Source organism: Glycine soja, chromosome 19 (genome assembly GCF_004193775.1).
Source record: "Glycine soja cultivar W05 chromosome 19, ASM419377v2, whole genome shotgun sequence".
In the NCBI taxonomy this organism is placed as follows: domain Eukaryota; kingdom Viridiplantae; phylum Streptophyta; class Magnoliopsida; order Fabales; family Fabaceae; genus Glycine; species Glycine soja.
In genome coordinates, this window is record NC_041020.1 from 23,641,441 (window position 1) to 23,654,830 (window position 13,390).

Here is a 13,390-nt window from a genome sequence, read left to right on the forward strand (position 1 = left end):
GGTACCCATCAGTACGCACAACATCACCCGAGCTTCTCAGCTCGCGCTGGGAACTTCTCCAATTCAGCACCCGTACAGTCTAGAGCGCCCGCCCCCATCCAGAGGGAGGCCCCCCAAGCTCCGGCTCCAACCACGACTCGCCCGGTCGGCAATGCCCACTTTGGTGCCGATTCCAACGTGATGAGGAACTTTCCCCTGAGGCCAATTCCAGAATTCACCTCGATCCCAATGGCGTACGAAGATCTATTGCCGTCCCTCATCGCCAACCAGATGGCTGTGATATCTCCCGGGAAGATCTACCAACCTCCTTTCCCAAAGTGGTATGTCCCTAACGCAACTTGCGCGTACCATAGGAAAACCCCGGGCCACTCCACCGAAAAATGCCTAGCCCTTAAATACAAGTTCCAACATTTGATAGATGTCGGATGGCTGACGTTTCAAGAGGATCGACCCAACATGAAAACAAACCTGCTCGCCAATCATGGAAGGGGAGCAGTTAATGCCATTGAGTCGGGTAGGCTGCACAGGTCTAAGCCTTTAAGGGACGTGATGACCCCCAGGAGGTTTATCTATGAGGCCCTACAAAAGGGGGGCGTAATTCCCCACGTTGGGCACGGGGAAGATTCCTGTTTGATGCATCCCGACAAGCTACATAACATGGAAACATGTTTAGCAGTGGAGGACCTTTTGCAACAGATGATAGATGAAGGCCGACTGGAAGTCGGCGATGAGAGGAGGGAAGAGCAGCATATATGTATGCAATCCACAGATGAGAAAAGTTTTGGAAGGCCTAAGCCTTTAGTCGTATTTTTCACCAGAGACGCAGCTCCCCAAACGCCCCGATACCCCTCGGTAGTTAAACCTGTTCCATTTCCATACCAAAACAACCACGCAGTTCCGTGGAGGTTTGCACCTCCAAGTGAAAGGAAGGAAGAGGCCACCGACATTAGTTCATTGTTAGCCAAGGTAACTAATATCACGGGGCTGAGCGGCGTAACCCGCAGCGGTTGCGTGTTTGCACCCCCCGACCTGCCGACACAACCCGCAAATCTTAAAGGGAAGGCAAAGATGGTGGAAGAACAAAATGACAAAACGACCCTCACTCTGAACGAGGATATTTTAGTGAAAGGTCTTCTGGAGAAAAGGGATGGTTGTGGAAAGAAGGAAGTATCGCTAGAGGAAGCAAGTGAGTTCCTCCGCATTATTCAGCAAAGCGAGTTCAAGGTCATTGAGTAGCTCAACAAAACCCCGGCCAGGGTCTCTCTTTTGGAACTACTCATGAGCTCTGAGCCTCATCGGGCTTTGCTAGTAAAGGTCTTGAACGAAGCTCATGTGGCCCAACATATCTCTATAAAAGGCTTTGGAGGACTCGTCAATAACATCATCGCCAACAACTATCTTGCCTTTGCCGAAGAAGAAATCCCTGTCGAGGGGAGAAGGTATAATAGGGCTTTGCATGTGTAATTAAAATGCATGGACCACGTCGTGACCAAGGTGCTCATCGATAATGGTTCCAGTTTAAACGTAATGCCCAAAAGCACATTGGAGAAATTATCGTTTAATGCTTCCCATCTAAAGCCAAGTTCCATGGTGGTCCGTGCCTTCGACGGCACCCGCCAAGAGGTTAGGGGAGAGATTGACCTCCCTGTACAGATAGGCCCCCATACCTGTCAGGTTACCTTTCAAATAATGGATATTAACCCGACTTACAACTGCCTTTTGGGACGCCCGTGGATTCACTCGGTAGGAGTCGTTCCCTCTACACTCCACCAAAAACTAAAGTTCGTAGTAGAGGGGCATTTGGTTATTGTGTCGGGCGAGGAAGACATCTTGGTAAGTTGCCCATCCTCTATGCCATATGTGGAAGCCGCGAAGGAGTCATTAGAAATAGCCTCCCAACAAACGGATGGTCCCCGGACGAAATTAGGGTATGACAAAGGTCATTCCTAAGTGGCCCACTCCACCAAGTATAAGGGAAATTTGGGGCTTCTATGACTTAACAAACTTTTACAAAAGGTTTGTCCCATATTTTTTTATACTTGTAGCACCACTCATTGAGTTGGTGAGGAACCATGTTCCCTCATGGGAAGATGCCCAAGAAAGGGGTTTTCAGACCTTTCCCTACTCTAACATATCCAACACTACTAGTATATATGTTTTTATTCTTTTTACAAGTGTCGAGGGAAGAAGCCTAGAGTATCAAGAACCTCTGGATTTGAGGTCAAATCTTTTTCAAGGGGGAGGGGATGATGCAATCCTACCTCCCAAGGGTATTGGATAGAATATTTCAAGAGGATTGGGCTAGAGCTGCTAAAAAAGGCCCTAAGGTTCTCATGAACCTCAAGATAGATTTTTGAGCCCATGGGCCAAGGTTGGGTCCACTCTTATTTGTAAATATTAGAATAGGTTTTTCTTTTTTTGGGTCTTGTATTTTGGCCATTCTAGTAGTATAGGGTTTTAACCTTGTATTTCAGGACATTTTGAGTAGTCTTTGTAATAGGGACTTTTTTTGTATTTTCATGTATTTTGGCATGCGGGTGAGCTTAGCTATTGGAGGGGTGTGTGTATTCCCCCCCCCCCCCCCCCTCTAGCTTCTAAAGGAATATGCTAAGATGCCTTTGGCATATTCTTGGAATATTCCTTTGGCATATTCTTATGGCATATTCCCTTTCCATGTGCTAGAGTCACACCTTCCATTCTTGTGGCATCTAAAGAGAATATGCTAAGATACCTTTGGCATATTTTTAGAATATTCTATGATGCCTTTGGCATATTCTTGGAATATGCTAAGATACCTTTGACATATCCTTGGAATATTTCTCATAGATTCACATGAAATGAAAATAAAATTCACAACGTGAATTTCATTTAGTTAGTGACCAAGGCTATAAATAAAAACACGTCTAACACTTGTCACAACTTTGATGAATGTGAAACTTGTGAGACACACTTCAAAGTTCAGCTTATCTCCTTTTTCTGCTTCAATTTTGTGCCCGCCCCCCCTCTTTCTCATTCTCTTCCTCCATTGAAGCTTCCTCTCTATAAGCTTTTTATCCAAGACACTCTCTTGGTGGCGAAGCTCCTCCTTCCATGGCTTATTCCCTAGTAGATGGTGTCTATTCTCACCTCTTCTCCTTTATCTTTCACTGCAACTCCATGGTTGAAAATCACCGTTGATAGACCTCATTGAAGCTCAAAGGTTCAGCCTCCATAGAAGCTTCTCAAGCAACCTTCCATCAGTACACATCCCTCTTTGAATTTTGCATCTAGTTCTTAACATAACTTTCTAATTCAATTTGTGGTTGACCACATCTTTGTATAGACTGTGGCTCGAGGAATCCATACACATTGGCCTTACCCTCTCGCATACTTGTCTCAGTCATATGCCTATTATTGTTAAAATAAAGTAAATTATGCTTGAATTTAAAACAATAAGTTAGTTAGTAAACAATAATGTAAGGTGACTTACAAAATCCACAATTGTATAAAAGAGATGCTCAGACATTGACCACCGTGTGCTATCTCAGAAAGATTTTCAAGCTTTATGTACAAGGGAAGTTTTCATTATGCACCCCAAACACAATAGCATCCCACATAACTTGTAACGGCTTAAGAAAAAGTTGTGGGATGGTCAATGTCAATAGATATAGGGGATTAACATCAGGATCTAACTTATCTATAGGTTCCTCTGGTCTCTCAGCTCCCTGTTTATCCTACACATTTAATAAACATAATTCAAAGATAGTGAACACTTTATTTGCTAAAAATCCTTTTTTAATAATGGATTAAAGCAACAAAATGAAATACATGTTCTGAGAAACACCTGACAAGATGTGTCGGCCAAGCAAGGAAGGTGTTAAGTGTCTGCCCCACTAATTGAACCTCTTCACTGGGTACAGGAATGCGAGCATTAGCATCTCAAACTTCTTCAACGTCGACTTCGACTTGATCATTGGCCAAAGGGATGTTGTAAACGGTGGTAGACCCCCAATAACGTCTTTGACTTACCCATTTTTGGGTTATGCCCTGAGGGACCAACACAACTCTCCTTTGTGCTGACACGAGCAGTAGAAGGACCAATCTCAGGCTTAGGAAGCAGTGCAAGTCCCTATGATTGCATTTGCGATTGAAACTGGGATTGCATCTGACTGAAGGACAACATTAGTTGTTAAGTTATTTTCTTTTGTGATCAACTCCTCCAACTGGTCCCTGATATTTTGCGTCAACTTCTCAAGATCTTCTGAAGCCATGGATGAAGACGTACGGGAGGGCTTTGGAGCCGATCCAAAGTATTGTTGATCGTGACACCGACTTCAGCAGCATGGACACGACTAGGGTGTTCTAGTTGCCCAATGGCAGCAGTCAGTACATCCTGATGTCCATGGGCGACAAAGCTTCCATGTGAGGCCTGCTCCTCCAAGGAATCCCTTAGTGAAAAAATTTATTGGTTTAATCAATGAAACAAATATTATAAACAACGAAAACTAACAAATGAAAGTGACTTACAATCTTGTCAGCAATTTCCTTTACTGTCTCTAACGTCATTTGACCAGTTTTCTTTGTGCGGACCATCTTCTACTTCATGTGTCGTCTAATGGGAGGTGAAGGATCAATGATGGTGCCAGTGCTCCCAGATTGGGCTACTTCCTCCAATTGTTTCTTTTTCTTCTCCTCGATCAATTTGTTTTTTAGATATTTATAACCATCATGAGACAACAAGTGAGGGGCAATGTTTTGTTTCTGAATGGTCGTGCCTTCTTTCGCAAATCCTTTAAAATTACACATTATCCTAACTTATTATGTTTGACAATTATACATAAATATAAAGTTTAAAACAATGAAAAGGACAAACTTACCTCCCACGAAGGGTCTCTACGGCTTTGACAAAACTGGTTCCACTTCTCCTTGTTAATTTCGTACTTTTCACATACAGTATCATCCACGCCCTCCTTGCCAACTGCAAGTGCCCATTTAGACGTCAAATCAAACTTAAACTGTCTCCACCGCTTACCCACAGTCTAAAATATTTTCTTCTTCATCCTTAAATCATCAGATGCTTAAGGGATATCAAATTCACCTTGACAAACAAAAATATACATTTTACTAAGTTCTTATCTTAGATTTACTTGATCTTGTTCTTTTGACTTGATTCAATCCATGCACATCAAGTAACCTTTTTGGCATCATCAAAACCTGCATGATATTCATTCACAATTTCCCCCTTTTTCTTTCTTCTCCTTATTTAAAGCTAGATCATTCTTCTCCCCCTAATATATAACCTCATCATCCTTAGGTTCATCCTCAAAAGGTACATAAAAATTCCTAAAAATTACTATCATCAGCATCCCATAGGGCACACTAGAAGTGGACTTGATGGGTTGGGTTTCCTTGATCATATGGCTGATGATCAGATGGGGTAGACTTAGAGGAATCCTCCTTCATAGACAGTAAATGATCAGAAGGTCATGGTCATTTACTTCTTGAAACATGTCGCGCCTTGGCAATACTGAGTGCATGTTGATCTAGTGGAAAATCCTTCCAAAGGATGTCAAAGTAGTGAACTTGAAGTCATCATCCTTGTCCTCCAAAAAATTTCTTCATGATATTTGTCTTTCTGAGGCCCATGATGTCAAACCAATCATCATAAAGCCTAGAACTATTAGTAGTGATGGAAGCTTGCTTGAGAAGCTTCTATGGAGGCTAGATCTTTGAGCTTTAATGAGGTCCTTCAATGGTGATTTCAACCATGGAGATGCAGCAGAAGATAAAGGAGAAGAGGTGAGAGGAGGCTCCATCCACTAGGGAATAAGCCATGGAAGAAGGAGCTTCACCACCAAGAGAGTGCCATGGATAAGAAGCTTAGAGAGGAAGCTTCAATGGAGGAAAAGAATGAGAGATAGAGAAAAAAAAGTGGCATGGGAATGAAGGAAAAAGAGGGACAGAGTTAAACTTTGAAGTGTGTCTCAAAAGACTCTCATTCATCAAAGTTGCCACAAGTGTTACACATGTTTCTGTTTATAGCCTAGGTAGCTTCCTTGAGAAGCTAGTGTTTCACCCCTCCAATAGCTAAGCCCACCCCCATGCCAAAATACATGAAGGAAGAAAGCTTCCTTGAGAAGCTTCCTTGGGGAGCAAGTGTTACACCCCTCTTATGCTAAGCTTACCCCTCCCCCCCCAAAATACAAAAAAAGTCCCTACTACAAAGACTACTCAAAATGCCCTAAAATACAAGGCTAAAACTCTATACTACTAGGGTACCCTTAACTTGTAGGGTAGGGTGCCCATAATTTGTAGGATACCCTATAACCCTAAAATGGCCAAAATACAAGGCCCAAAAGAAGGAAAACCTATTTTAATATTTACAAAGAAAAGTGGGCTCATACATAGCCCATGAACCCAAAATCTACCCTAAGGCTCATGAGAACCCTAGGGCCTTCTCCTCCATCTCTGGCCCAATCTTCTTATAGTCTTCTATCCAATTCCTTTGGGGGGGGGGGGGGGTAGGGTTGCATCATCCCTTCCCCCTTGAAAATGATTTGACCTCAAATCTAGAGATTCTTAAAACATATATATTAGTGGTGTTGGGTATGTTAGAGTAAGGTAAGGTCTAAAAACACCTTTCCTGGGCTTCTTCCCATGAGGGAACATGGTTCCTCACCAACTCAATGAGTGGTGCTACAAGTATAGAAAAATATGGGACAAACCTTTTGTAAAAGTTTGTTAAGTCATGGAAGCCCCAAATTTCCCTTATACTTGGTGTAGTGGTCCACTCAGGAATGACCTTTATTCTCTTAGGGTACGTGGGAACCCATTGATCACTATTTAAAAAATTAAGGAAAGTAATGCAATAAAACATACGTTTTCTATATTTTCATGTCGATTAGTCATACCAAAAAGTATGACAAACCTAAGGTGTCCCATATGAGCACCTAGGTTTGTATTGAAACCAAAATTAAGAATAAACCTACCTAATGAGTCCCTATGTATGTGAATCATGAAGATGTTGGATGCATGGGTGATTGTACATAAGAGGGTTGCACCTCTCAACACATTCATCATACCACCTATCATAGGGATTTGGTTCCTCAAAATACCTATTTTGGGCACTAACAAAGCACAAGGATTTAAGCTCTTATGAACCAGACCCTTATGCAGCAACTCCTTTACTTGAGGAATAACCTCAAGCTTAAGAGGTATGGCAGTGCTAACAAGTGTTCCTTTGCAAGGAGAAGATGCAGAGATTGTCTAAGAAGGGAAGTTACTTTAATGTTTATCTTTATTGCAAAATGACTTTCCTTCTTGGCTAACCTCTTGGAGGGGACACTTACCTCCTTACACTGCTCCTTAACCATTAAAGATTGTTCTTCTTTTCCTTTTCTATTCTTCCCCTTATCATCTTTTTTCTTAGAAGTTGCAGCCCCTAAGATGCCTTGACCTTTGTCTTTCTTTGGATAAGAGTGAGAGCCATAAGATTTTGAAGTAGCCTTCCTTTTAAGTTGTTGCTCTACCCTTATGTAAAGTTGGACTAGTACATCTAAGTTCCTATATGGAACGAGCTCAACCTTGTCCTTCACTTCCATATTAAGTCCACTAAGGAACCTAGCAATACTTGTTTTTTCCTCCTCTCTAAGCCCAGCTCTCAAAAGGAGTAGTTCCGTTTGTTTCCTAGACTCTTCAACACTCATACTCCCTTGTCCAAGCCTTTGGAGCTTGTCCATAAGCTCCCTTTTATAGTAGGAGGGGATGTGCCTCTTCCTAAGGGCACTTTTCAAGTCATTCCAATACTCTACTGGAGGATCCCCATGAGTCATTCTTTCCCTAAGAGTAGCCAAAGGAACCTTTGTTTCCTCACTTGTATGATGGCAAGCAAAGAGTTGCTTGATTGAACCCGGCAAGTGCACCGGATCGCGCAAGTAGTATAAAACGGTAAGAACCAAGTATTGAACTCTCAGGGAACTTGTGTTACTTGGTAAAGCTATATTCAGTGAATAGGTGTCTTGTATGAAAAGATATGTGCGAACTCCTATGAACAAGTATGTAAACTAACTATTAAAAAGGAAAATCACGTGAGTAATGATGTGTAAAGACAAGTAGACAACACGTTGGTCTTGCTATTAGGTGCCTAATGTTTTAAGGATATTCTCTACTTAACAATGCTCATGTGTTCTATGGTGTCTCCTAAAATGCTAAACCCTGATCCCTCGTGATAGTCTAGCCTAATCCTGATCAGGCATCATCCTCAGATCCCTCTTGTTGGACTAAACTTGACCAGAACCGCATTAAGACAAACATACAAAAAACTAGGTTACCGTACCTCGATCCCTCGTGATAATACGACAAACTAGCCCTGTCCTATGAAGTTCTATGAATCAGACCAGTTTCCACTATTGAATGATCCTAACAAAGCATGCATATACGTGATCAAGGCAAAAACATACTAAAATGATGTACTGATAGCATAGAGAACACATAAAACATCATTAAATAGATATAAAGGTATTTACATCAAGTACCTACAAGGAAGAACCAATAGAGGATTTAGCTCTCCATATCTAGGAAGCTTCCTTTACAATAAAGAGAAGAGAAAAATGAAGGATTGAAGAAATACAAGTAGTGGGGATGTCTCCTCCACCTCTAGAACCTCACAATCACTCACAGACTCATCTCATGCTCTCAGGATGGCTTCCTGTCATACCCTAATTTCGTTCGGGGATTATTACTTGATGACATGCAACCTTTGATTGGCCACTTCGAGATACTTGGCACCCTTTGTTGCACAATATGTGAAGTCCTGAGACGCGCCGGAAATCAAAAGAAAGCATGGTTACACAATCCGTGAAATTCCATAATGCAACGGAAACCAAAAGGAAGTATTGTTGCGCAATTCGTGAGTTTCCGTAACTTCTTCGAAAGATAAATTAGGAGTAAATACATGATCCGTAAGGATTCGTAACCTTACGGAAAGAAAATGAGTATCGTTACAAAATTCGTAAAGTTTCATAACGTTACGGAAAAAGAATCAGCAAAAAAAGGGCATGTTGCGATAGTTGGCGACTCCACTGGGGACTTTTTGTGAGTTAGGCCTATTTTAAGGAATTGTGGAATTGTGAAACTTTGTGTGTGCACTTGTTGAACTGTGTAAAAATGTAAATAACTGTTGTCTATTTCACATTATTTACACTGCATTCTAAGCACCCGCGGGTTTGAGTAAAAAAAAAGGGGCCATATACCCGGGTTCATGGGAATCTAAGGAGTGGAGGTGAATCTATGATCATGCTAGGTCTCTGATTTGCTTGATAATAGTGAAACCTCGTCTAAAGCTTTCTCTCTTTATAATATGTTGTCGTTGGTATTCCATACCGCCACAATATTATTATCTTGAGTGATGATACCTCTAGAAAATAGCCGTGTGAGCTATGAATCGTTGGGAGTAGTTATTAGAGACCCCTAGATATTATCCTATAGGTCCCTAAAATAGGGGCACGAAGCGGACACGCTGCGTGCCTTTTAAACACTGTCATGCATATAACCTAAATGTCATGTACGCCTTTGTTGTTTGTAATTATTTGTGGATATTGTCATACTCTATGCATCCCCGTGTTATGCTTTTGCGTGTCTACATCATGTTGTCACGCACACGTTGTATGTTGGTCTCGTCTTTTGTCATGGGAAGCCGGAAGATCCATATCACCTTCTTAACTACACACATGGGGCACTGCACCCCCAAGTGTGCAAGTAAGAAGAGATAATTTTTTCGGGGCTCTCGTGTCCGTAAATGCATTCATATCATGCATTGCATAAACATCTCTTCAGCATCATAATGAACATATCGTTCCTGCATTTGTCCGTTATCACATTCTAACCTCACATTTTGCATGGGTCATTGCATCATCATGCATATGCGTTCAACAAACTTTTTGATCTACAAATTGCATACCAATTGTTTTCATGTTTGATCATGCGTGACCCTTGCATTTTCCTCAACGGACAAAAACAAAAAAGAAAGCGCGAAAATTCATGCTGCATTCTTAGTTGAATATATTCAGTACCATGAGCCAACCGTGTTGGGATCATAAACCCATTTCACTTAAAAAACAAAATGATTGAACATGGTACCTAATGCATGGTTAACTAAGAAAGGATGTTTCTTCAGGCATCTCAATCTCATAATCACATTTTCCATGCATAGCATGTGTATTCCCGAGTCATTCATCCCTATGAAATGTTGATGAAGTATTGGCGATCAAAATTTCCATTCCCTGGGTTATGGGGTTGAACCAAGCTCGTGCTTTTGCGAAAAGGTTCATCGAGTTAAGTTGAAGTATGGAAGTAACCATCTTGCAAAAAATTGGGGCAAAAGATGGATCGTGTTACGTCGCTGCTTCGTCTACTGCCGAACACATTTAGGGCTGTCGATGTCCCTGTTACTTCCAGTTCCACCTTGACGAAGATGTCATGGACCATGTTGAAAATCTAAATTGATTCAACCCCATATCCTGCGTAAAAATTCACAATACTTCAACTGTGCATCATTCGCCTACATCCATGTTGTTCATTGGTTGCATTGCTCATGGCATTCTTTCCTTGAAAAAAAAAAGAAGAAAAGAACTTAATCATTGTTATAAAAAAAACATGCTTTATGGTGCTCTTACCGAACCCGTGCTAGAGCTAAAGTAATGGGTAAAGCGGAGGAGGTACAAGAGCAGATGGAGGCCGACATGGAGGCCATGAAAGAGCAAATGGCCACAGTGATGGAGGCTATGATGAGCATGAAGAAGATAATGGAAGCCAATGCGGATGCAGTTGCCGCTACCAGCACTGTTGCTAAAGTGAACCCGACGTCCCCATCCGGCATCAACCAAATGAATCATCCAACCTCAGATATGGTAGGCAAAGATTTGGGAAGTACGGGCGGCCCCCATTATGCGCAAATTTAAAACAAGCATGCCTTCCCACCATATGGCTTGCCTCCAAACTATACACCACCCAATGTAGTGTACACTCCCAATGAGGATGTCAATAAATGCTCATTGAGAGCCGACAACCTCATCATATACATGTCTCTCAACCCATGGGGAAGACACATGAAATTCCCCACCACAATCAAGCCGACTTCGGGCCTTGCCTCGGATATGCCACTGAAGGGCAAGCAGTTGTTGGTGTACCCCTACAAAACCCTTTGGAGGGCCCTCAGTATCATCCCCAACTACACCTCTTGCATTCCACAACAAGTGAAAACCCTCATGCTATGGCAGAAATGGGAAAGTTGGATCATCTAGAGGAAAGGCTCAGGGTCATTGACGGAGGTGAAGATTATGCCTTTGCTAACCTAGAAGAGTTGTTCCTAGTACCCAATATCATCACCCCTCCCAAGTTCAAGGTGCTGGACTTTGACAAGTACAAGGGGACTACTTGCCCCGAGAACCATCTAAAGATGTATTATCGGAAGATGGGGGCATATGCAAAAGATGAGGAATTGCTGATACATTCCTTCCAAGAAAGTCTTACTGGGGTAGCTGTTACTTGGTACACTAACTTGGAACCTTCTGGAGTCCATTCTTGGAAGGACCTAATGGTTGCCTTCGTTAGGCAGTGTCAGTATAATGGCTTCGGATAGGATGCAACTACAAAACATGTGCAAAAAGGGGGCACAAATCCTTCAAAAGAATACGCCCAAAGGTGGAGAGACCTGGCAGCTCAAGTGGCACCTCAATGACGGAGAAAAAAATGATGACAATAATAGTAGACACATTACCAGTATTCTACTATGAAAAGATGGTGGGCTACACACCTTCAAGATTTGATGATATGGTCTTCACCGATGAAAGGATCAAAGTGGGTTTAAAAAGAGGCAAATCTGATCATCATGCTTTGATAAATGCCAAAAAAAAACTAGGGCAAATGAAGAGGGTGAAAATGAGGGAGAAGCCCATGCTGTGACTGCCATTCCTATATGGCCAAGTTTCCCACCAACCCGACAATGCCATTACTCAGCCAGTAACAACCCATCTCCTTACCCACCATACAGTTATCCACAAAGGCCAACCCTAAATCACACCACAAAACCCACCTACCACACGACCAATGCTAAAACACCACTTTTAGCATGAACCGAAGCACCAACCAAGAAATGAATTTTGCAGTGAGAAAGCCTGTAGAATTCACCCCAATTCCAGTATCCTAGGCTGACTTGCTCCCATATCTACTTGATAATTCAATGGTAGCCATAACCCTAGCCAAGGTTCATCAACCTCCATTTCTCTGAGAATACGACTCGAACGCAACGTGTGCTTGTCATGGAGAAGCCCCGGGGCGTTCCATTGAGCATTGTCGGGCTCTGAAGCGTAAGGGGCAAGGTCTAATTGATGTTGGCTGAAATTTGAGGAGAATCGTGTGTAAATCCTGACATTGACAAGAGATGCCACACATGGGGCAATTTGAAAGCTGTTGTTAGATGTCTCTAAATGACTCATCAGGATTTTCAAGTTTGTACCATTATTGAAAACCACAGTTACAATGTTAAATGAAATGGATAAAGTTGATATCTTTTTCCCTCATCCTCTCACAAACGCATCTTTGCTTATTCAACTTTCACCGGAATGTGGGTGCAAGCCATTGGTCTGTTTGCTCAATCGACCTGTGCTCCTGAGTTTGGACTTCCAAGACCATTCAATCAGAGATTACTCGTCTTGCACGTTGGTGGGGGTGCCGTAAAACAACGAGTAAAGTTCAAAACAAATAAGTTCCAAAATAAAAATAAAAATAAAAAGAGTTCAAAAAGAAAAGAAAAGGCATTTGATTGACTGTGTTTTCAAGACGTTCATGTGACCTCATTTTATCATTCCGGAAAGTTTGTCTTTTTAGAGAGAAGTAAGTTATCAAGAATAGGATGTTGGACAAATGGCCTCAGTTACCTTAAGAAAAAGGGGGGTTGAATTAAGATACAAAGACTATTCCCCAATTAAACTTTCACTCTTTCTTTTCGGATTAACAATGCACCCTTAACATGAATTACTCAAAAGACAATTCAAAATAAACTTCTTTAAAGCAAAAGATAAATAGCAATAAATAAAAGAATTTTAAGGGAAGAGAGGAATGCAAACTTGATTTATACTGGTTCGGCCACTTCCCGTGCCTACGTCCAGTCCTCAAGCAACCCACTTGAGATTTTCCATTCTCTTTGTAAAACTCTTTTTACAAAGTCTGAACCACACAGGGACAACCCTTCCCTTGTGTTCAGGAATCCTCTACAACAAGAGACCCACGGTCTCTTAATCCCTTTTTAGAAATAAGAAGAAGAGAAGAAGAAATCTCTCTTAAAAGAGATAGATTGTACAATGAAGATCAATAAAAATTCCTTATTGAATATGCAAGTGGTTGACCAAGGAAT